The 24651-nt window shown below is 42.4% G+C and overlaps 1 protein-coding gene and 1 long non-coding RNA gene across 9 annotated transcripts in view; both read left to right on the forward strand.

The window, feature by feature from the left end:
- Nucleotides 1-13128, forward strand: part of LOC132684146 (uncharacterized) — a 160086-nt gene extending 146958 nt beyond the window's left edge. The window contains exons 2-3 of the long non-coding RNA XR_009612568.2: nt 12662-12872; nt 13017-13128. This is a non-coding gene — a long non-coding RNA (uncharacterized LOC132684146). The remainder of the gene's footprint in view (nt 1-12661; nt 12873-13016) is intronic.
- The window catches only part of RBMS3 (RNA binding motif single stranded interacting protein 3), a 1330859-nt gene that overhangs the window by 148809 nt on the left and 1157399 nt on the right, over nt 1-24651 (forward strand). The window lies entirely within an intron of this gene.

The following is a 24651-nucleotide window of genomic DNA, read 5'->3' on the forward strand; positions in this document are numbered from 1 at the left end:
GGACTGTTTTCCGCAGTTTTATACCTATCTTTGTTCCTTTCTTCCAAAGCCCTTGGGCTGTAGTATATGGGACAGACATTTCACTGTTTCTTCATAGTTTAATGATGTAGGTAGTGTTCGCTGAATGCCCACTACATGTCTGTCTGAGTCAGTGTTACCTATTTTATTATAAGCTCCTAGGAAAAACAAATGTCAAGATGTCTAATATAGTGCAGTTCCTTTGGGCACTTAAATGCTGTTTGTATTTGTGTGTGGTGTATGTGTGTGGAGAAAATATTTTATTTACGTGTTTTTAAAGGAAAATTTCTGAAATATGTTGGTATTTAGGTAATTCCAAGTCCTTTAAAAATAATGTAGTATCTGTGAGCCGTGTGTGACTGAGTCAGTCAGCAGGTATGGAGGAATATGGAATAAACCTCAGAGTGGATACACAGAGTGACTCCTTAATACCATTGTAGAACTATCTTACAAAGTAGAAACTGTAAGAGTGTTTACAAACTTTGTCATGTCTCTAGGCTGCCTGTTTTATTCTTTTTGCAAAGGCCATGAAGAGATGGGGAACCAGAAAATTTAGAAAGGGAGAGAATATTCTGTGTGAAGTAGTCTAGCAGACAGGAGAGATGCATTTTCTATTAATTTCAATGCTAGAGAAAGTGAAAACTTGAATATGAGAGAAGGCCACATGGAGTCTAGATATTATACTGGAGGATGGATGATTTTGAGCACAGAACTGCCCAACACACATACACACACACACACACACACACGCACACACAGAGAGAGAGAGAGAGAGAGAGAGAGATGCGGAGACAGAGAGGGACAAGAAACCCAGGATAGCATGAGACCTAATCAAGTTTGTGTTTATGATCATGCTTAGATTAAGTAGTGACTGATAACAGTGTAAGGTTTTTCAGTGTGGCACCTCATTGTACTTAGGAGTTGAAATTTCTTTTGCTATTGCTTTGTTTATTGTTTGACTAAACATAGAGAAAGGTAATTGTTTCAATAATCGTGTCTATTTTGTGGGGGAAAAAACGTTACCTGAGTGGAACGATGATGCTATTTATATCTCTGTTTTAGCCCGTGCGACCATTGTTAAGCCACCACCGCTCAGCTGGCAAGTGGATATCTGACCTGTATGCAGTGTTCAAGAAGAAATGAATAGTCTCTTTCTGTAAAGCCATGCCTATAAAATGACAGTAAACTTCATTGTAATTAGGTCTGAGACTCTGATTAGGAACATATAAACCTGCCAAAGAATCTTTATCTTGAAATCTGTGGCCTGAACATTTCCATTGTCTGAGCTCAGGGGACAGAGAGAGCTTCAATCTCCAAGGAATCTGGGATTGTTCATTGAGTTACTCTCTGCTTCACCTGCAAAAATGGACATTCCCTTTGTCCCTTGCCAGATTCCCAAGGGGATATGAAGAATGAAGTCTTTAAAGCTCTGCAGAATATATATATATATATATATATATATATATATATATATATATATATATATATAAATAATTGCTTTAATTGAACATTCTCCCTGGACAGACAAATAGGCCCTATGATTTGACAAGTTCCTTTTCATCTCCATTACCTGTGATGGAAATGCATAAATCCCGTTCTAACCAGCTCATATGTTAATATCTTCAACAGGATCCGGATAGATCTGCCAGCCTAGATGGATGTGATTTCTAACCAGCTTCACATTCCAGCTGTGTAACAAACTAGAAGGGCAAGGCAGATCCAATTTGGGCCTTTCACTTTGCCAAGCATAGTAATGAATTCATCTCCACTTTCTCCTGTTAGAGCACTGAGGGGAATTTTAAAAGGCCGAAGTGTTTTAAAATGATGACCAGGCATGAGTTTGAGACATAATTCAATTACACAAGTTATTACAAGGACACCTACTAAGTGCAGGACCTTCTACTAGGTGGTCACTAGGGGACATGTTGCCAAATGCCAACAACACTCAGTCACTTCTCTCAAGAAACGTAAAATGTGATGAAGGAGATAAAGGGATCCATGTTTAATACTAGTAAAAGCAAAAGGTGATGAAGCAGAGCATATTACTAAGGGGAGACTGACTGATAAAATCAGGCATAAGGAGATGGAGAGGAGGATTTGAAGCAAGGCTTGAGGAGTGTAAGGTTTATGACTTGTTATTTCTGCAGTTTCAAAGCTAAGGACCTACCTAGACAGAGGTGAAAATGGCCATCCCTTCAAGCGCATGGTTAAATGGTGATGATGCTGTGGACGCTTAACAATAGACTGTCTGAATAGGCTCATCTCAGCATGGTGGCCGTGGAGCCTGGGTAGGAAGTTGAGAGAGAAGGGGAGATTTTAGAGCCTTAGGTCCTAATGGGAGACAAGATATAAAGAATAGATGATGAAGGAAGCAGAGTGCAGATCAGTGACAGAAAGCCAGCAATGAATGAACTTTAACAAATAGGGCCCTCTTTTCAGGCCTACATTCAAGTGGAACTTCGTGCTTTAGGAACTGTCAGTTTTGTTGATTTCTTACAGTACTGTCTTCTACCTTACCTTGGATTCCAAACATTTTGCAGTTTGCTTTCCTAGAAGATAATGCTGGATTCCTGAGTGTTTTACCTTGACAGTGTTGATATACTTAAGCCCTGTTTACCCAAACAGGCTTGGGGTAATTTTGTTTGTCTACCTAAATAGAATAAGATTCTTTTCCTGCAGACATCAAACATATTACTGTTTGTGATCATAAGGACTGTCAGTTTCAGGACTGTCCTAGGAAAGTAGAACAAAATTATAATTTTATGTAATTAATCATAATGCAGGTCACTTCCATACAGTACTTTTTTTTCTTTTTTAACAAAATTAGTTGATTCCTTTGGATTTTATACAATAAAGAAATTCTGGTTTTGTTCCTTGCTTCTTCTCCCTTTATCAATAAATTAAGACGCCATCATATCAACTTCATCAGTCATTAACAACAACAAAAATAACACCAGCCCATTGTTTTATATTGACTATATTGGTGAAATTAATACAGAGAAAGAACACTCTGTGAGCCGAGAGTTTAGTGGAAACGGGAGCTTTAGGGAAAAATCTGCCGGTCAGGAGTCAGGAAACCTATTTGTTAATTCTGACTTTGCTGCACACTTGCCGAGACTTGACCAGTGTCTTTCTCTCTGGGTCACTGTGTCCGTGTTGGTAAAATTTAGGGTTTACAAACTTGTTTCGTGATTCCACACAATCATGCCAACAAGAAACACTACTGAGCACGTATTCTGTGGGACACTGTGCTAAGCCCTCTGCTTGTATTATCCCGCTTAATTCAAATAACAGCTCTTCTGAGGTGAAATCGTTATTATCCCATGTTTTCAGTGGAGGGGACTGAACATAAAGTATATGGTGGTATAATGTACCAGGCATTGCACTGAGGGCTTTTCATGTAGTTTTGTCCATTGTCACGTAGTCCTCACAGCAGCCTTACATTCTAGCGCTATTTTAGGTGGAAGGAAATGGAGATTCCAGGAAGCAAAGTGATTTGTCTACCCTTGCGCCCAAAGAGCATGGCAGTTCCGGGACAGATGCGCAGGTTTCCTGACTCCCAGGCTGATGCTCATCCAGTATACCCTGTTTACATCGAAACCATTGGAATTCGACTCTTTTCACGTCTATTTTATCTGAGAAACCTAGGAATTTGGCAACTTGCAAGCCAAATCTGGCCGGTGGATGTGTGTTGCTTGCCTGCGTGGCAATTAAACAATTTTTGTACTTGCCGACATTTTAATGTCAGCAAGCTTCCCATAAATAATCTAGATTTCTGGCTTCTTTTGAAAAATGGAAAGATCTGGGATCCCTAGGCCCTAATCCTTTCATGGCAAATGACCATTGGGACTGAATCGTGTGCTCTTCGTTTGTCTCTGTTACCTCCAAAGCCTTTGTGTTCATGTGAGTTTTTTGACTTCTGGATTAACGATTTCTACTTCTCCAAAATCAAGGGATTTAAAGGTTTGTGGTATAGCACAGCAAGTTGATGGTCCTACTCGGCTTCTTCCTCATGATATCCATAAGAATGAAAATCAGAGTGGTGTGGGTCTTTTTTTTTTTTTTTTTGCGCAGGGCTTTTACAAACAGAGCATTTCTTCAGCATAAGTGACATTTCAAAATCAGGAAGGTGAGATGAGTCGTAATTGGCTCTGTCACTATTTGGGTTTGATGCTGGCACCTCATGTGTTTGCCCTGGTTGAGTAATCTGTTTGCATCTGTGTAGACCACACACAGACAAATGTGAACTCTGTTTATATTCATTTCCTGCCTGGGAACTTGGTTCCTCTGGGTCACAGCTTTGGAATGATTGATGGATTGGAAATTTACTGGTATAGACGTGGATGCAAAAACTCACTTAAACCCATTTGGGAAACTGACCTTAATAACCTTCTTTGAGCTACAGTAAAGGGGACATTGTCCAAGACACCTCCAGTGGATTAGAGCATTTGTCATGAACATCATGTCTAAATAGGAGGTGTTCAATGTGATCAAGGCATTTAGCATTCCCATTTTGTAGATGAGGCAATTGAAACCCAGAGTGATCTAAAGTTACATTAGTTAGGGAAGTACCCATTATATATCACCAGCACCTCTCAGTAATGAGCAGGATTCCCTCTTATTTCTTGGATGTCTCTCAGGCAAGTCAGCAAGCTCCATTTCTAGAATTCCTGAAGAAAGACAAAGGTACCCCTCTGTTCATGTTTCCTATAAGCAGCAGTTTGCAAAGGACCAAGAGGGAAGGGATTGAGCTTAGGAGACTGAAAACTCCTAGCTCTGCTCTGTGCCTCATCCCAGGGCCAACCACAAGGACTTCCTAGGGCCTCTTTCCCCATTGTGATGGTCTGGCAGAAGAATGTTTGCAGTATTGCTCTCAGTGACCTGCATATGTAGCTTTTTGGCATTTAAGATCTTATCCCTAGCCTTTATAGTCAACCAGTGAGTTACAAGTAAAAGTAGGTGAGTAGTAAATGAGAAAATCCTGGAAGCCCTCCAGGAGGAGACTCATTGGCACCATCTTTATCTGGGACACTTCTCTGGAATCTACCCTTGGAAACCTGGGGATGCCTAATCCGAGTTGGGAGGCTGCAGCATACCTCCTATTACAGTGAGCATCAGGATTTTTTATTGGAAAAGACAGGCACTTTAACTCAATTTCTAGCACTGATCTAGGCGTTATGAGACTTACAAAAAGAACATGTGTGAAAACCAGCTTCACCCCTCAGGGAGTTTGTACTCTAGGTCAAGGATGTGTACAAAAATGTTCGAGTAGGAGCTTCGAGGCTTCTTTGAGGCACTGACCACCAACGTCATAGAAACACTATATGATAAGTAATCCCTTGTCCGTTCCTGACTCATAATAATCGAGAAACTGTCAGTGACAAATGCAATTTTGGGACAAAGGAAAGAAATTCAGGTGGGGAGATGTTAAACTGCCTTAGACTAAAGACTAGGTAGACTTAGAATTGATTTCAAATAAGCCACCACCCTTTAATATTCAAGACCTTAGGCATTAGTAAAGCTACCAAGAGGCCACGTTTGATGTTATAACTTTACACAGGTTAAATAGCCAGTGAAGGAATGAAAATTTGAGCACAATTTGGAATAGCATAGAATATTTTTAACGTGATTCCTAAGGAAGTGCTGAAATCCTCCTTCTGTATGGGTACAATTGTTGGCAACCTGTGATACCATTTTCATTCTGTAATGGCACTCATTCATGCAAGGAACCCAGGGAGTAAATAAGCCTAATGCAAATGTGTTTCCTTTCTCCCTTCTGCCATGGTTCTCTTTCAGTAGACCTGGAGATTTGAAGGTGACTGTAATTAAACATTCATTCCATTGGCATTGTACTTTTCACGTGTGAGAAAACTTAGCAACGAGTTTTTCCCATAAACAATGTGCAGAATCCATTTGAATGGGCCAGATCATCTAGAACTTCACTCTGACCCTTGGTAGTTCTGGCTGTTGTATCTATTTTCAGTGTATCTCATGTAAATTATTATTTGTTTCCTAAGTGAGTTGATCTGACTGACAGATGAAGCATTTCTGTGCAGACAGGAGCAGAAGTTAGAGAAGATCATGAAAGTACATTGTGTGCGCCTTCATATTTGGTGCTTAGAAAGTCTTTATTTGTTGTGCTTCTTTCCATGCCCTTCTTGATTCTGGCTTCTTTCCGGCCATTGTGACAGCTGTTTATTATTCTGTTGGCAATTCATTTCTGGATGAATTACCCATTGCTTTGTCTGCTTATCATTGTTGTGGCTTCTTTAAGTTCCCATGTGGTGGGGGGTTGGGGGGGGGGGCAAACCAGTTCTAGGCTGTGCAAAGGGCTGGACTTTCTTTTCCCATCAGAATTATTTTTAGAAAGCTGCTATAGAATTAAGCTTCCTCAATCAAGTAGGATTTATGTAAAGCCATACTTTGGTGTGATTTCCTCAGATAAAGCCTTAGAAATGTTCTTTTAGAATCCGCTAACTGGTAGGCAGGTCCGTTCTGTGGGCAGGCTTGCCCCATGCACCAGGAGCGATGGCGGAGCCTCTGAGGTGCTGAGTGCATGAAGTTTCTGGTGGCCATTCACTCTTGAGGCACTAGACTCAGCCCGGAAGGATTGAAAGGATATGACAGTGAAGTCTGTCAGCAGCCGAGATGGGGATATGGAGTGATCTGTGTAATCAATACTTTATTTGGATTGTCAGTTGTAAAGGCTTAGAAAACAATGCAACAGAATACTCAGTTCTGAAATAACACCGAGTGTCATTTCACCTTTCTTTGATTCAGAAGGTCCTTTAGAATCTTCATATCCTGAGGGAGCCAGCTAATAAAGATCGGAGGCCTAGAATGTGTGCGAAACCAGACTCTGTTCTAGTTGGGACAGGAAATATGCAAGTGGAAAGGGTATAAAGTCCTCCTGGCCCAGGACAGGGATGACAACCCAAAGCAAAGGTAAGGGTATTTGTAGTTAAGGGTACTAGTTTTCATTGCTGTGTGCCTGTGCTAATTGTTTCCCAACCCTTCAGTTCTGGAGTATAACATGGGTCAAGATAGGGCTTTCTCTTTATCTGTTTTGGTCTGTCACCTGTTAGCATTTTGAGGTGCTTCATAAATCAGAAGGCTACTTATTTTCAGCAGAGGCCCAGAATTTGCAGGAAAGATCTGCTGAGGATGAACCTGACATTGCTCTGTGTAGCTCTTCTAGCTCCCTCTGCCTCTGACTGGACTCTCGCTCAGAAACAGGCTGAGAGAACATATCTGATGATGCAGCATCCCCCGTCCTGTGTGCCTGGAGGGCTTCGCACGGGCCACATGACTCTGGTGTCCTGACTCGGTGCCCTGTCTCAGTGCCAGCTTCCATCTGGGTTTCCAGGCTCATCCTTCAAAGAATTGAAAATAGCATCACAGTTGCCTTCTCTTAGGAGCTTTCTCACCTTTGACAAGCCTGCGGGACAAGCGGACCTGACCTCTGTGGCCTCTTGTCTGTCAGCCCTGTTTGAATATTCACTCTGCGGAGCATCTTGCCAGGCATCGTGGAAAATTATAGAAGAAGGAGGTGATGCACTCCTGGCCTTTGAACATCTTATCAACTTACAGGAGAGACTGAGAACAGCACAAAGCAAAATATACAAAAATTCAAATGTCAGCCAGACACCTACCGTTCATTACTTATAAATCCAATTAAAGTAGCCTAGGAACACATATTTATGTTCATATATCAATATGTACATAAAGTTAAGGCATTTGCTGAAATGCCTTGATGTAGCTGGAGTTGGAAGAAGATAGTTTTCTGCTGCCTAAGTTTTTGGCTCCAGGAATGACCCTGAGTGACAAGGATTTAAGAGCAAGTAGTTTATTTGAGAAGTTTTGGAAACACCACTAAGAGGAATGGGAAAGGAAGCTAAGAGATAGAAAGGCGGCCATTAAAGGGTGTGTTACTGAGCCAGGGGTGGATGATGAGGGACACTTGATCTCAAGCCCATGGGGAAATTCTGGGGAGCAGCTAAGAACATTATCCCCCGGAATCTATCATCCTCCGGTTGAGGACTCCTGTCAGGATGAGTTAATGCCCACATATTCCTGGACTGCCATGCCCATACAGATAGTTTTTGGAGAAAACTCAAATGCAAAGAGATGCAGCTAATGGTGGTCGGAGGTTGGCCTTGAAGAGGGCTGAGTGATAAGGGCGGGTTGGATGTCAACAGCCTCTGCTAGATTCACAGGTATTAATGGGAACAATAGCTTGGAACGGTAAGGAGAGAGCGGTTTTGTACATTGAGGAAGCCACGGTGTGTGAAGGCCCAGATGAACAGTGGGTGACATCGAAGCCAGAACCCATACGCTTTCTTATGTGAGTTCCTCGAGGAGTGTGGGTCAAGTGGCGTAGGGAAGAAGGTGTCAGCTGAAGCTTACTGATGACGGAAGGCAGTTTGCAGTCTGAGGATCCAGGCTGTAATGGCCGCTCCGAGTTCGGATGCCCCGTGTTCTCCTAGGCATATCTTGGCTGCAGATCATGTTGGGGCTAGCAGGTGGGGTAGCCACACCGTGGATTATAGACAGCCACTCTATCTGTGGCATGAAGTCCTGATTCAGCCACAGGGCTCATTGCAGAAGAATGAAGGCTGCATGTGTTTGGAGATGCCGTGGCTTAACAGGTGCTTCTTCAACTTACCTAGTTTGAAGAAGCAGGTGGTAACCAACAAGCGGTGGGGATTTCATCCCGGGCCTCCTGCTATATTTACAGAGGATAAGACCGGTAGCATTATTGGAGAAGTGGGGATAGGGGTGGTCGTGGTCAGTACCTCTAAAGTGGTACTGATATCGTATAGTCTCCTCTTGCACTGCATTGCATTGTATTATGTTGTGTTTGTACCTTCTCTGGAGAGCTGGCAGATGGGGGCAGTTAAGACTGTCAAAGGTCGCAGCATTGCAGAGGGCTCCCATTCATCTGACATAGTTAGTTGGTGATGTATTGCTACAGAAGGTCTGCACCCTATGCTTTAGCAAATGCCCCTGCCAGGACTCCCACGTGTTGATCTTTGCTAATGGAAATGTCCATGTGTCTTACTTGAGTTTTAGCTGTCCAGGCACGTGTGCCCAGGAATGAGCTCCCAGAGATTGCACCTCAGGGGTTAATTACTCTCTGATGTGTCAAATTATAGGATTTGATATGCTCTGTTCCCTTTTTCTATCCTGTATTTAGATATGAGGCGGAGAAGATCTAGAATAGAAATGTCAGGATATGGTAATAATTTATTGATAGCTCTATGTGGGGGAAAAATGTAGGATGTGTTCATATATTCTTATGCACACAGTAACATAGCTCTGTCCACAGAAGAGAGAGAGGAAGAGTGTGTCAGGTTGGGTCTGATCAGCAGACAGCTAAGCAAGTTACTTTAGCGGAAGGAAGTACTGTGAAGAGTTCTGTACGGGACAGAAAAGTTTTCCTTGACTCCTTTAGGGTCCACGACTGGGTCTGGAAAGCAAACCAGCAAGGACAGACTAGCAAGAGAAAAGCATATCCATTTATTTAATAGAAGTGTGATGCCACGTGGAACCTTCCCAAGGAAATGAGACCAACGGCAACCGTTAGAGCTGAGAATTGCTCAGCGGGCGTGCTGGAGGGTGGGCGGCCGTGGGGGGATGTGACAGGTCACAGAGGACGAGGCGAGCGTAGTGACCCGGGGGAGACTGAGCAGGGCCCTCTGTTAGGATTCTTCACGGTGTCCCTTTGTCTTGAGAGATAAGGGTGCTCCTTTCCTCCGGGTACGGAGAGGACCCCTCACGGGAGGGCTTCGTGACCTGTTTCAGAGAAGAAGGGGGCGAGGGGGCGGAGGTCAGAGTAACCTTACTGCTTCTTCTCATTTCTCAAACTTCTTCAGTTTAAAATATTCCGTGTGCCAAGGTGGTGCATTTCCCGAACCGCACCACTTGTTACCCAGGTGTTGGATAATCCAAGAGTTGCAAAGGGACACCGAGGTTCACGGAGGCCACAGACCGCAGGAAGCAGCTGTACCTCTAAGGCTGGGGGCACAAAGGGAAGAAGTTAGGATAATGAAAACTTCAATACTTGGATGATGGACCTTGCAGACGGGGAAACTAGACCTCTGAGAAGGGAGCGCTGGATGGCTAGCTGGGCTGGTATGTCTGAAGGAGACTGCCAAGTGGAGTCAGTTGCTCTGACTGGAGCCAGTTGCTGTTGCCAGGGTGGGTGAAGATGTCTGTCTGGAGCCACGTGACAGAAGAGGAAGCGTATAGGGGAGCCAGATCCCTCTCTACCCCCTGCCGCTGGACCTAGCAGGGAGCCTGCACGCGGCCCAGGAGAAATGTGTTTTGCAGAGTCCCAGCCCCGGCACTACGAAGCAGGATGGGTTTGGACACGAGACACGATTAAGTTATAAACCAACACAGAGAACATAAACGTGTGTATACACAGAAGAGAGAAAGAAAGACAAAGGGAGAAAGGGCATGTGAGTGAGCTGGCAAGAACAAGCATGTAGCCAAGAGCTGGCTGGGATAAAGATTGTTGCTACTCGGCTATAAAAATAATCATCATAATAGCCTGCATGTAAGAACTTAGTGCAGGGGGGAATAGCATCAGAACCCTTATTTAGCAAGGGGGTGGGGTGGTGATTAAGTTCTAAAATCAGAGCATTAGGGGGAAATCACATATAAACACTAGAATCAGGCACGAAGACTCTAAGAGCCTGTTGAAATGAGAAAACATTTCTGTCTACTATCCTGTGCTCAGTCTGTGACAGACACGTGCGTCCTGCCCCCTAGATATCATTACTTTCTCCCTCTCTTCTGCTCTCTCACCAAGCACAGAGAGAGGGATTCTTAGAAGTTACGTGTGTACGTGTTACAACTTCCCTTGAATTGTACCAGGTATGTGCTGAGCACTTTCTCATGTGCTGTTTTACTTGATGATCACGTTGGGCCTAGACATGGTATTATTATGCCTCCCGAATCAAAAAGTGATCAGACGCACAGGAAGGTTGACTGATGGGCTATGGGCACAGCCAGTGAATGACAGAACCTACGTTTCGAACTCAGGTGTTATCTTGTTCCAACCCTGTGCTGCGTAATTGGCGTAGCCCTGCTCCCCGCCTCCGAAGGTTCTGCCCTGACTTTATGTCTAGGGCAAATCAAGTCATCTCTAACATCAAAATAAGGGGCCTCTGCAAGGTCTTCAAGGTGCAGTAGATGCGCAGTATCCAGCATGGCAGCCGTTGGACATGTGTGGCTATTTAAATTTAAATTAAGTAAAATTAACTAAAATTTAAAAGTCCATTCCTCAGTCACACTAGACACATTTCAGGAGCTCAAGAGCTACATGTGGCTAATGACTGCCATATTAGCACAGAACATTTCCATCCTCACAGAAAGTTCTGAGGTAGATGCATAGTGAGTGAGAACGTGATTCTAAAGCTACTTGAAAAACGTAGTGCCACATCTTCCTGGCTGTGCATCCCTGGGAAGATTCCTTAACCTCCCTGTCTCTCAGTTGCCACATCTGTAAAATAGGAATACTCAAGGAAGCTCCTCACAGGGTTCAGATGAGAGTGAAGACACTATTTACAAAGTTCTTAGTATGGTACTTCACACATCATGGCTTCCTAATACATTACCTAAGGGGGGAAAAGGTCTAACATGTGATTTTCTAAAAATTCCACTGTCTCTATTTACCGTCTGGTATTTTTGTTTGAGAAAGAGAGAAAGAAGTTTGAAGCAGGGGAAAGAGCATCTTGATAATTTATGTTTGGAGTGCTTCATGGAGTCAGGGAATCCTATATAAATTTACAAAATTATTTTATTTCATATACATTACCATGGCTCAACACCATGTACCAGGTTTCGATCTAAGAACTTAACACATATTCCCTCGTTCAGTCCTCCAAATGGGCCTGTGATGAAGCTAATCTCCACCCTCATTTCAGTACCCCTTGCATTTCTCTACACATTTTACCACTTTTCTGGGTAAGTCCCGTAAGAGTGAGGAAGAGGGGACAGAGATGAAAGAATAAGATTCGACCCTTTTGAAGAGACTAGAGAAACAAATAACTGTGGAGGGAATACTTTCTCAGGCTAGATATTTTGTGTGCATTATTTAATTTGATGCAACGGCCCTATGGGATGGGTGATCTTTTCCTCATTCTATAGATGCGGAAATAAGCTAAAGAAGTTAATTACAACTAGCCCAGCATCACACAGTTCTGGATGAGACCTGTGATTCTAACCCAGGCCTAATATTTTTCATGGCATCTTGATGTCTATTAATAGGGAAGGTAATTTAAACAATACTTCTTTAATGTTTATTTTTGTGAGAGAGAGAGAGATTGAGAGAGAACACGAGCACCAGCAGGGGAGGGGCAGAGAGAGAGAGAGGGAGAGAATCCCAAGCAGGCTTCACACTGTCAGCACAGACCCTGATGTGGGGCTTGATCTCCTGAACCGTGAGCTCATGAGATTTATCACTGGGTGGGAAGCTGAGAGTTTGAAGTCGAAGACTGAAGTCACTAAAGAGAAGACCAGGTGGTTGTTGACACCCCTCCTACCCCCCCCACCCTGCCCTCTCCCTGACCACCACCCTGGGGCAAAGGAAAATGGAGAACCTCTTGCTAACTTCCAACTGCTCTCTGTTATGTAGTATTTCAGTGACAGGATCCACTCAGGAGAGTCGGGGCAAGGCTGGCTGAGGTTCTCAAGGAGCTGAGTTTTGAGTTCAGGTGCCTGCGTGGCAGTGGAATGATGCTTCCTGACCTCTCAGACCTTTGAGACGTCTGGGCGGTCTTAGACTTCACCTGGAGCCTCCTGTCCGTCATGCGACCATCTAGGGGAGTTCCAGGGAAAGGTGGCAGGTAGAGTATCCTTTCTGAGTTTTATTCTCTCTCATCCTCCCTTCTCTTCTTTCTGTGTGTCTGTGTTACTCTGTTGTGTCTCCTTCTCCTCAAGATTCATCGACCAGTGATGCAGGGGTATTTATTTTATGTTCTTGTCAACAGAGATATCATGGACTGAAAGGTGATGGGTACCCCAATGAGCTCACTACAAGATCTCAAAGATTCCAAGCCACTGGCTGCTCCAAAGCATAAAGCCACCCTTCTGGAGAGTCGGCAGGAAGGAAGCCTGGCGGAGGTGAGGAAACATCATTCTTCCCTCTGCCCTTGACTCCATCGGCCTTTAGCTGTCAGATGGTTGGGCCCAGGCCTGAGGGGCTTTTTCCCGTGTGTCCTTCCACAGGCTCTGCTTTTGGCCAGAGGACAGACCACCTCCTCAGGTCTCTGGGGGAACTGCTGAAGGACAGTGAGGAAGATGTTGCTGGTCCCCAGGACAGAAACATAGCAGCTGGAGCCAGGAAGCACCTGGAGTGGGACTCAAGCCCAGCACCCCTTCAGACCGATGCTCTCTGAGCGGCGTGTGGTCCCGGATCGGACTGTTTTGGCTTTGCCATCACGTGCATAACACAGTTCTAGATGCTTTTAAACGGTTGGCTTTCCTTCCTTCCCCCCACCCCACTGTCTTTTCTTTTTCTTCTCTTGGCCCTGAGAACTGTAAGAAAAGAATTGTTTTAGAAAGTATAATTCTCTTGCTGACATTAGCCTTGTTTATGAATAAATTCTGTCCCGAAGGATTTTCTGAATTGCAATCCCAGGTTACCTAGTAAATGGGGCTGCGTGGTTTGATTTGTGTAGTACTGATCCTTAGATTAAAAATACATTTTCTTTCTTCTTTTTTTTTTTTTTTTTTGTAAGTTTGGATCCAGGTAATGGCCCGAGTCACATTTGCTTAGCTAGTGACGCGATCTCAATGTGGTATCGCTAGGAGTTGAAATATAATCAAACATATATTATACCTGGGGCTCTTGCACACTATTTGATATATATGTTACACTACAAAGAAACACAAACCTTGTAGGTTGAAATCTAATTCCTGTCTGATCCTGCAGTTAGAATGGTAGAGAAATTATAAATACCAAAAGTGGCTTCAAATACCCTGAATGTGAGCTAACCAACAATAAGTGGACAGTTTGGAAATGCCGTTTTCCAAGGCAAAGCAGGAACTGGAGATCCGCTGACCTCATCAGCAGGGTTGTGCAGGTCCGTCTGTGGATCTGCTCATTTTGGAAGAATCAGAGAACAAGGCCTGCTTCTGTGTTTGAGTTTACGGAAATTGTGGTGTTGCTGACTTAATGCTCTGTAACTGCCTGCTTTGCAATAAAACACTTTTGGTTGACTCAGCAACAAGGTCTCTGTCAATTTCCTTCAATATTGTGTCCTCAGTGCTGTGTAAGAAAGTCCAAGGTAGACCTTTGAGTGGTTGACCAGTCAGAGATCTCGGCTGGATGAAGCTCAGTGCTCCTTCAGTGGCATACAGAGTTATCTGTTGTCTACACGTGTGGTCCGTGTGTGTGGTCAACTTCTCTTCTTCATGGTATAGTCAACTCTAGACCTCTCTAGTTATGGCATAACCCATTTAGGCCACTGTGCTGCCATCTGCCATTATTCTCTCATTCTGGAGTCCCCATTTATTTCTGTGAGACTCTAGAACAGGCTACAGACTCTCAGAATGTCCATTCCCTCATCCACAAAATGGGAATAATGATCCTGTATTTATGGTGATACGTGCTTATAAAAGAGCATCGCATGGATGATACTTTCCACATTATAAACACACAGGGACGTGGCAGCACTCAATAAATGGTGATTCTTTTCTTTGTTAGTAAAGAATTGAAAGAACACTCTTAAGTCCTTATAGTTGACTATACAGTTGACTGAGAGCACCGAGTAGCCTGTGAATAGCATCTTAGGCTTCTTTGCTTAAAGCCAGTAGAAAGAAAGGTGAAGATTCATGGGAGAAGAGAATCTTCTGCTCCCTCCCTTGACCAGTAGCCAAATACCTTGGTTCCTCCCTCTGTGGAATACATCAGGTGTTTTACCTGCTTCATGGAGACAGCGCTATTGCTTCCCCAGAAAGTGAAATTTACCATTCATATAGATGTCTGAGATACCATCTTTCCCACTTGTTTGCAACATCAGGCCCATAGCATCCGAGGCCAGTAGGGTCTCTAAATACTGACAAAGAGGGCCCTTTCACCGTGGGGGAAGAATTTGACCCATCTCCGGCCTCAGCAGACTGCCACTTCCGTAGAGAAAGCACTTTTGAAAACGCCCCTGCCGTCTCCACCATCACACCTGAGATTTCTGGATGACCAAAATGTGACGCAAAAGCAAGAGCTAAGATGATTCATTTCACGGAGGGTGGCAAATAAATTAGTTGTTCTCTGATTGCCTTGGTGTGTATGATAGTCCCATGGGTATCCCTGGACTTCAAGCCGTGCGTAGTAGAAAGAACATTTTCTACTTTCTACCTTGAAGTCATCAAAATGGTGATAATAACAACAGAAAAGCAGGTAACAATTACTAAATGTTTGCTTCATGATGGGCATTGGGCAAAGATCTTTCTAAGTAGTGGCTCATTTACTCATTACAGCAAACATGTGAGGTAGGTACTTTGAACTCGCATTACCTGGATGAGGAACTGAGGCATGAAATTGCTGTGTAAGTGGACCAGGCTCCCCAGTTGGTGAGAGTCATAGCTGGAATGCACCAGGTCTGCCTGACTCCAAAACTTGGGCTCTTCACCACTTTGGTCGGCTGCTTCCTCTCCTTGGCCCGAGTCCCTGTCTGCTTTACTGGCTTCTGACTGTGAACCTTCCCTTTGCACCTTCATTGTCCTTCCTTATAACTTGGGACGATTAATTATCAACCATTCCTGCCTGCTTCCCACAATTACTATCTAAGCTCTTGGCAAATGTGTGCAACTAATTGCAAATCAATATGAAAAGTAAAGGTGTTCTTCTGGATGGAGTCCAGGCTCGGCCTACCTTAGGCTGAATTCTGCTTCTGTTTAGCATTCAAAGATTTCAGTGCATCTTATCCAGAGGAGATCCTAATGGATGCGAATGTTGAGTCTAAGAACTTTCTCAAGGGTAAATGAGAGAGCACCGTGTATAGGCAAAATACCATTAGGTAGGCAAAATATTTGGTTGACCATACTGTCTCAAACCTTAGTTCCTAAAGCTGTATAAGCTGTATCAAAGGACATCATTTCTGTCACACAGAAACAACCTTTTCCCATTTTGCTCCAACATCTCATCCAGAAGGTGGTGTTATGGTGTATGTGTTGAAAGGACACTGGACTATAAAGCATTTTATATGTTTGTAGGCAGGTCATAGCAGATGCAGTTGGCCTTGTCCGTGTCGGAGGGCTTTCTCTGGCTGTGGGGCCTGTGTGATCCCGGGCCAGAAGTGCTGGGGTGTCCATTCTTCACCCCACCGAGACTAGCCCTCAACCCCTCTGAAGAGAGTTGGTATACATATGCCACAGCTCCTCACCCTTGGGTGGGCCAACTGAGGCATGTTCTGCACTGGCTTGGAGTTCCCCAGTGAGGTGACACTCTAGTTGCCCATGGTGGGAACTAGTTTGTTAGCCCACTTTTGTTGGCTGCCTTTCCTTCCTGTGTCACCCTCTTGCTTCTCAACCAGTGTTTCCTGGAATCGCTTCCCCAGTAAGTAGTTAATTTTCTCATAAATTCCTGTCTTAGGATCTGCTTCTGTAGGGAGCCCAAGTGAATTCAAAATTCAGGTGCTGGTCAATTATCAAGATAATAATGCCCCAGAGAAAATACAGCAGTATCATTCAAGACTAAACCATTTCTCCCCTTGTCCTTCTACTGATACTTCTGCTATGTTAGGGACTGGAAAGGACTCTTTATCAATCTGAAACCCACTTGCCAGAGAAGTTTCCTTCCTGTGAAACAGGCACCCCCACAGGTTCTGAGATACTTTTCCTTTAAATGAAAGACTCAACTAACATACGAGACCAGGCAAGAGTCACCTGATGGCAAATGAAATTACAGTTCACCGGCTAGAACAAGTAATTAAATATAAGGGGGTAATGGGAAAAGGAGGGAGTCACAATCCCAGAGCCCCCCTTTCACCTCTCAAGGACTTCCATTTGCCTTTGAATCACTTCTGCTTCAATTAACATTGATTGAGCCTGCCTAAAGTGCCTGGCTCTTGTCAAATCCCATTACACGGGCTTCAAGGCACTCTCTGTCCGCAAGCCTTTGTTGTGCTGGGACATTTTGGTGGGCATATCGAATATTGTGTGGAGTAGCTAACACATTGATCAGGACTGTTGTACAAGAGGTTTGCTTTTTCCGGCGTGGCAGTTTTGCCAATGGGATTTCGTCTTTGCCATTAGCATTATCAACTTGGGCCATTTCTCAAAGTTCAAGTTATGATGCTCCAAAAAGCATGTCAGACTGACCTACTGTAGCTTCTAAAGATAAACGTTGAAAATGTCAACCCTGTAAAGCAAGAGATGTGCCTGTTTCTTTGTTAGAGGCATCACACACCTACTTTCTGTATTTTGGGTGTTGGGAGGAAGATGCACAAAGAAACATGTTTCGTGTCTGGGCTTCCCAGTAAAGAGTTTGATGTTTATTTTATCAGAGATGTAAATGGTACCCTAGTATGTATCAGAGTCTGCCTTATCTCTTTTCTTAGTAGTCTTTGCTCAGGTTTTGGAGGATAGGACTGTGTTTTACGCAAGAATCCTATTACGAAAAACTCAGACAATAACATTGTTCCTAAAATGTGCAAGGCTCTTTTATGTAGGGAAAACATTTACTGCCATTGACACCTTTTTCATACTCACATTTTCTTTTTTTTTTTTTTAACGTTTATTTATTTTTGAGACAGAGAGAGACAGAGCATGAACAGGGGAGGGGCAGAGAGAGAGGGAGACACAGAATGTGAAACAGGCTCCAGGCTCTGAGCTGTCAGCACAGAGCCGGACGCGGGGCTCAAACCCACAAACTGCGAGATCATGACCTGAGCCGAAGTCGGACGCTTAACTGACCGAGCCACCCAGGCGCCCCATACTCACATTTTCAATCTCATTAATAATTTTTTCCTAAACACTCAAATGCTACTTTTGCCATAAGTAAAACATACTTTACGAATCAAATCATTTTAAATATTTAAATACTGGTTAGAAATAAGCAGACAGATTCACCTAAATATTTCAATAAAACCTCCACCAATGTCATATAAAAGCTTCACAAACTTAAAAGCAGTGCGCACGCACACACGCACATGCACGCACACACGCACGCGCACACGCACGCACACACACGATAATCAGCATGGGATTCAGAATGTATTAGACCTACACTTAAAAGATTAAGAAATGTTTATAATATGGATTCGAGTTATGTCTTCATTATTTATAAACTTGTTTTATCCCTTCCCTGTTTTTTTTGTGCTTATCAGTGTTTATATTTTCCTAAAGTTACACTAGTAATCTGAAAAAGAATGCAGTCTCAGACTAGCTGAGTTTACAGATTCTGGGGTAGGCACCACTTGATTTTTGTTTGGCATATGGGATCTTAGTGGGTCTCTCCAAAGTGGATTCAAACTTGGGCTGCTGTTTTCTGGCCTGAGGTTTTTCTTAGAATCAAGGCTCAGTTCCATCTTAGTCCCAAGGCAGTGAGCCTTTATGTCATCAGTGCCTTGGTTTCTCAGTACTTTTTGATAAGAAAACGTCCAGCAACCTCTTCATCTAGGGGATGAAAGGAGGAGTCTGGACAGCAGGTTCTCTTCTTGGGATTCCTGCCTCATGCATCAGCCTCCAACACACATCTGACTTGTGGGTGGATCCACTTGAGAGTGGATCACTTCTCTGGTCAACCAAGAAAAATCTCTAAATTTTCTTGACTTACTTGACTTCAAATTCACTGTGGCTGTTCTTTTCTATTTACTGAGAAAAAAAATACGTAAAATAAAAGAAACAGAACATCTCTATATGTCAAATCTCCAACCTACTTACTAGAAATATTTTTTTAAAATACGCCCTTTTTGTTTTTTAATGACCTTTTTGTATACCTTATACTTTTTCGTTGTTGAGTACTGTTATGGACTCAAGGCTCTTCATTAGGTACCAGTTATTCCAAAGAACTATAATTATTCTTGTTGATCAAATTATTCTTACGTGGACACCCCTTTAAATAGTCTCCTTTGTCTTTTCAGTGTTGCTCCTGAGACGTTTTTGAAAGTCTCTTGCTTAAAGGCAGCAAGATATTCTATATCTGTATTGATTTTTCTCTACCATTAGCTAAAATTTTAGTCCTTGAGAAGCCCTGAATCTTATTAGTAGAGAATAGCAGTAGGATTGCTTATCAGTTTTATCCCTATGAACATAAAGATAGTCAAAATAATATTAATTTTGGCCATTGTAATGGAAGTGCTGGAAAAATAAGTATTTAAGGTAATAAGTTTTCATTATCTTTTTCTCATGTAAGTGCTAATACTACCAATTCTAAATTTTTATTTAATAATAATTTTTAAAATGTATTTTCCTACACCATTCTTCCTTGAATTATCAACTGTAATCAAACTGTAATCACATGCCTTTCTCATTTAATAACCTTATATGTGTAATTGGTCACCATTTTGTACTTCCTTTATTGACAAATGTAAGACAGGATCCAAGTGAAGATAGGCTTGGGATACAATAGAAAGATCGGTTTTCTCATCTGTAAAAGGAATGCTCTGATGAGGTGTAGGATTGAGATCTTGTCCTGCAGAGAATGGAAAACTCCTTGGAATTTTTACCATTGGTCTAAGACCATGATTCTCAAATTAGAATCACCGGGATGGGGTGGGGTGTTAAAATGCAGGTTGCTGGGCCCCGCTCTCAAGTTTCTTATGACTGTCTCGGGTAGGACTAGAAAATGTGCATGTCTCCCGAGTTCCAGGTGGGGCTGATGCTGACGGGTGGGAGACCACACCCTGAGGACCACTGTAAGGAACATAAAGTAAGTTTTGTTGGCTAGGTGGGGCTAGCCTTTGGAGCTTAAACTTTGAGGCTGTTGATCAAAGTGAAGATTAAGTAAGAACAAGTAGTAAGGGAACGCTTCTAGAAAGACGAGTCCTTGGGTTATAAAAATTGGAATTATTGTTGTGAACCTTGTGTATTCAGGCAGGTCTGCCTCTTATTCCTTGTTCCACTCTCTCTGGGCAACTCTAACCGCTTATCGGCTATAGATCTCATATCTGTAAGCACAGAGAAGTATAAAAACAACATTTAAAAAAATCAACAGATTTCACAATTCATGTAGGAAATTATCTTCACCATAAATGTACAGCAATGAAATTTCTTATAAGAAACGCTTTGGTGGGGGAAAGAACTCGTACAGAGGGATTTTGTATCTTGAAGCCCATATTCTAAATCTTGATTTTAAGGTTGAAGGGTAGACCTTATCTCCCTTTACCTGACATCTGTTCTAGCAGGAAGTCTATCTTCCTAACTGTTTAAGCAGGTGCCAGGTATGCTGTCATTTCAAGATGAATAATAAACAGCTATGATAAATGGATGGTGTAGGTGACATTAATAAGACATTTGCAATCCTGCAGGAAGAATCATGCTGGAAGATAAACAGATACATTTATTTATACTATTGTTAGGAACTTGAACTTCTGACACACAGAGCAGGTGTTCAGCCTATTTTGGAACTACCTGACAAAACTCCTTTGTTTTCTTGTTCCTCTGTTCCCCAAATGTAGATGTTCTTTAAAGTTCTGTCTTCTTTGTTCCTTGACCTCTGTTTTTTTTCTATCAGTGAACTTCACACTCTTTAAATAAATTATTATCTCTAGAGGGATGATTTCACAGTACCACCGCCACCACCTACTCGTCAAAAGAGAGAGAGAGAGAGAGAGAGAGAGAGAGAAATTGAATCTTTGTTTCCACTGACTGTAGGACATCTTTATCTGGATCCATCCAGCAACTCAAACCACTTGCCTGTCACAAGACTCAGACTCTCCTCTTTCTAACCCAGCTTTTCCTTAACTATTCTTCTCCCAAATAATAAGTTATATTATTTCTTCACTAAAACCTTTCTCGATGATCCTTGACATCCACAATATTTAGCCTCCAGCGTGTCTCTGTGACATTCATCCCTTTATTCCATCTTCTGACAAAACTGTATCTTCGACACCCAATGCTGCCATTCAAATGATTGTTAAAGCCTTTTAACTGATTTCTCACTTTCAGTCTCTCTCCACTGCAGCCCATCTTTTTTTTTCTTACGTGTTTGTTTACTTTGAGAGAGAACACAGGCACGTGTGCGTGAGTGAGCAAGGGAGGAGCAGAGAGAGAGGGAAGGAGAATCCCAAGCAGACTCTGCGTTGTCAGTGCTGAGCCTGATGATGGGTTTAATCTCATGAACTGTGAGATCGTGACCTGAGCCAAAATCAAGAGTCGGATGCTTCATCGACTGAGCCACCCAGGTGCGCTTCTACTGCAGTCCTTCTTGAAACACAAATTTCCCCTCACATCATGTCATTGGTCATGACATTCTCCCGATCTAGAATATTTCGTGCCTCCCAGTATGTAATGAGGTATGTTCGTACTCTTTATGCTGCCATTCCATATTTTCCAACACCCCCCCCCCCTTACTTTCTCTTTCCTCTCTCACTCTTCACTTATGAACCGTCTCTAGTGTGTAATATCCATTTTTGGGCATGGCTTTGAATTTAATCTTTTGCTTGTGTTATTGCTCTTTCTTCATCTCCTTTTTTAACCTATTGAAATCCAACACACTTTTTAAAGGTACCTACGAAATGCTACTTTCGTACAGGGGGTTGCTTGATTACACCAGCCAACATTACTCTTTCGTCTTTGCATGTCCTACATTACTCTAGGGAGCTTTCACCTCTGACTTGTGCTTGTTAACCTGGTGGTTGTGACGTTTGGTGGTTGTGGTATTGGATCCTGAACTCCAAAATCCTGTGGACTTCTACATGGGAAATACTGAGGTGGACATTCCTGGCAAATTCATTCTATTGAGAGCCTTTTCTTGGCCAGGCACTGTGCCAGGCATTGGGGGCCACAGAAGGACCAGGCTTTCTTACAGCTTATGTTCTAGAAGAGGAAGTGATGTTGACGAGAGCTGTGGATGGGAAATGTATGTGCTTGGGGAGCGTTTCTCTGAGCAGATGACATTTAATCTGAGACCAGAAGAATGGGAAAAAACCAGCCAGGCAGAGGACTGGGGGAAAGTGTTCTAAACTAAGGAACAGTATGCAAAGGGCCATGAAGCAGGGATAAGCTTGGTATGTTTAAGAAAGACCAGTGGAACAGGGGCGTCTGGGTGGCTCAGTTGGTTGAGCGTCCGACTTCAGCTCAGGTCAGGATCTTGAGGTTCGTGAGTTCAAGCCCCGTGCTGGGCTCTGTGCTGACAGCTTGGAGCCTGGAGCCTGCTTTGGATTCTGTGTCTTCCTCTCTCTGCCCCTTCTCTGCTCATGCTCTGTCTCTGTCTCTCAAAGATGAATAAATGTTAAAAAAATTTTTAAGAAAGACCAGTGGAAGAGAGGATAGTTATTAATGAAAGTTACATGAAATGAGATTAAAGTAGAAGATGGGTCTGCTACTCTTCAAGTAGAAGATTGGGTCTTGTAGACTATGGGGGAGAGTTGGGATTTCAGTCAGAGCATGGTATGGGAAAACATTAAAGAAGTTTAAAGCAGGAAAATGCTCTGTGGGAATGGAGTTATGGTGGCACAAAAGAAGGAGGAAGCAGAGTGTTCATCATTCTAACATGTTAAATCCTGATGTGTTACTATTTGTAGACTCTAGGTTGGGTGAGCTGGCTGGCCTGTAGTTAGATCTCAAAAGTTCTTGTTGTTTTGTGATCTAGATCAAAAGCAAGTCAAGTTACCATGTTGGCTTCTTTCCCCATTGGCCATAACCTTACCTTGGCCCTTGCTATCTTTGCATCCTATGGCAAGAAAAGGCAGGAAAGAATAAACTCAAAGATAAATATCCCAAAGATGTCCAGGGATCATCTTACTGTACCAATGACAGTAAATTCTAAAGGGAAATTCTAAAAAGACTAGAAATCCAAAGAGTCTATGCTATGTGGAACCTATTAAAATTTTTGCTCATTAGTTTCTAAACTAGCTTCTATGATTAGAGCAAAACTCTATGCTCTCGCCACAAGGTCAGATAGTGATCTCAGTCTGTGTCCTATGTCAGCATCCTCTCTTAGGAATGGACAAAAGAGGGTCTTGAACTCTTCATAGAGTCATTCCATTTTTTAATTTTTATTTTTAGGAATGGCATGTATAAGTAGGTGCAAACTATATAATTGCTAAACTAAGCCAAATATTTTGTAAGCAACTTAGCTAGAGTTTTTTCACTATTAGTAGAATTCTTTTTTTGTTGTTTTTTGCTGAGCCCAACACGTTCTATACCTTTTTTTTTTCTTATAAGTGACTAACTTTGTTGTGAAACTCACTGGAGTGATCTGTTTTCAAAATTTTGAAGGATATAAACGTTATTTGAGAACTTCTCTGATATTTTTAGAATTTATTTCTTCATTCCTCTTTAACTTATTCTATGTCTCATGACTGCTGGGTTGTTCTATCTGACTAAGTAAGCAGATAAGATTATGGGTTTGTTAATGAACAACAATAACTTAATATGTCATTTTTCCAGACTAAAAAAAAATGTTGTAGCCATCATGACCTTAAAATAAGAAATGGTTAATGAATCGTAGTATTATTTGACATAGTATGTTTATCTTTCTTCAGTCATATTCTAATTCCTATACTAGAATCAGTGATGAATGAGGAATACTCTATGACTTTAAAAGATCACAGTCTAAATACTAGTAAAATCTCAAGGAAGGTATTTTAAGTATTATCATCCAATGCTTAAATTCCTTCCGTGGAGTTGCTTCCAAATGGCGATCCAGCTTCCCTTGGAAATCCTCAGTGTCGGTAAACTTGTTATCTTCCAAATGGCAATCAGCACCATTTCTGGGGAATTCACCCTTATTATGAGGTGAAGATCTAAGTCTCTGTGGTGTTGCTCATAGATCCTAGTTCTCACTCAAAAAATTCAAATTCAAATGCCTACAGGGGCTTAACAGGTAGTAAATATGAGCTAAGTAATCCAGATATAAAAATTTTCAAGTTCAAGTATTAGAATAAATGGCATCTGGTATGTGGCCACATTGTAGTGAATACAATAGGTGGTGAGACGGACTATGATAAACTGAAGAATAGGATGCTTTTCAGCTCTTATATATTGTCTCTTTAGAGAAATGTGGGCCAGATAATTCTAATTTTTTTCGAGTAAATCAGAATATGGATTTTTTTACGTGGCATCTCCTGGCTTTTAAGTTGGCAACCAGTTCACAACGTTTACAACACTCTGCGGGTGAACACTGAGAGTCAAACCACTTCTACAGCTAGATTTGACCTATGGGTCGTTAATTTTCAACCTTTGTTCTAAGCCCCATAGTTATAAGAAAGAAATGTGAGTTCTCTCTCACTTGACAGCCCACCAGGCATTTGAAGATAGCAGTCACCATCATTCATCACCACAATCTTTTCCATTCTTTCTTTCTCCTCCCTAAGCAGCCCTCCAGCCAAATTTACAGGATATTCTAGATGGAATCCACCAACACCTGCTATTAAATGATTGTGATTAGATGATATCCATGTAAGAGCTGTGAAAAGAAAAGCTGAAAAGTGATTCTTGGAAAATCTTTACCAAACTATG

This window comes from Panthera onca, chromosome C2 (assembly GCF_046562875.1).
Source record: "Panthera onca isolate mPanOnc1 chromosome C2, mPanOnc1 haplotype 2, whole genome shotgun sequence".
Classification (NCBI taxonomy): Eukaryota; Metazoa; Chordata; class Mammalia; order Carnivora; family Felidae; genus Panthera; species Panthera onca.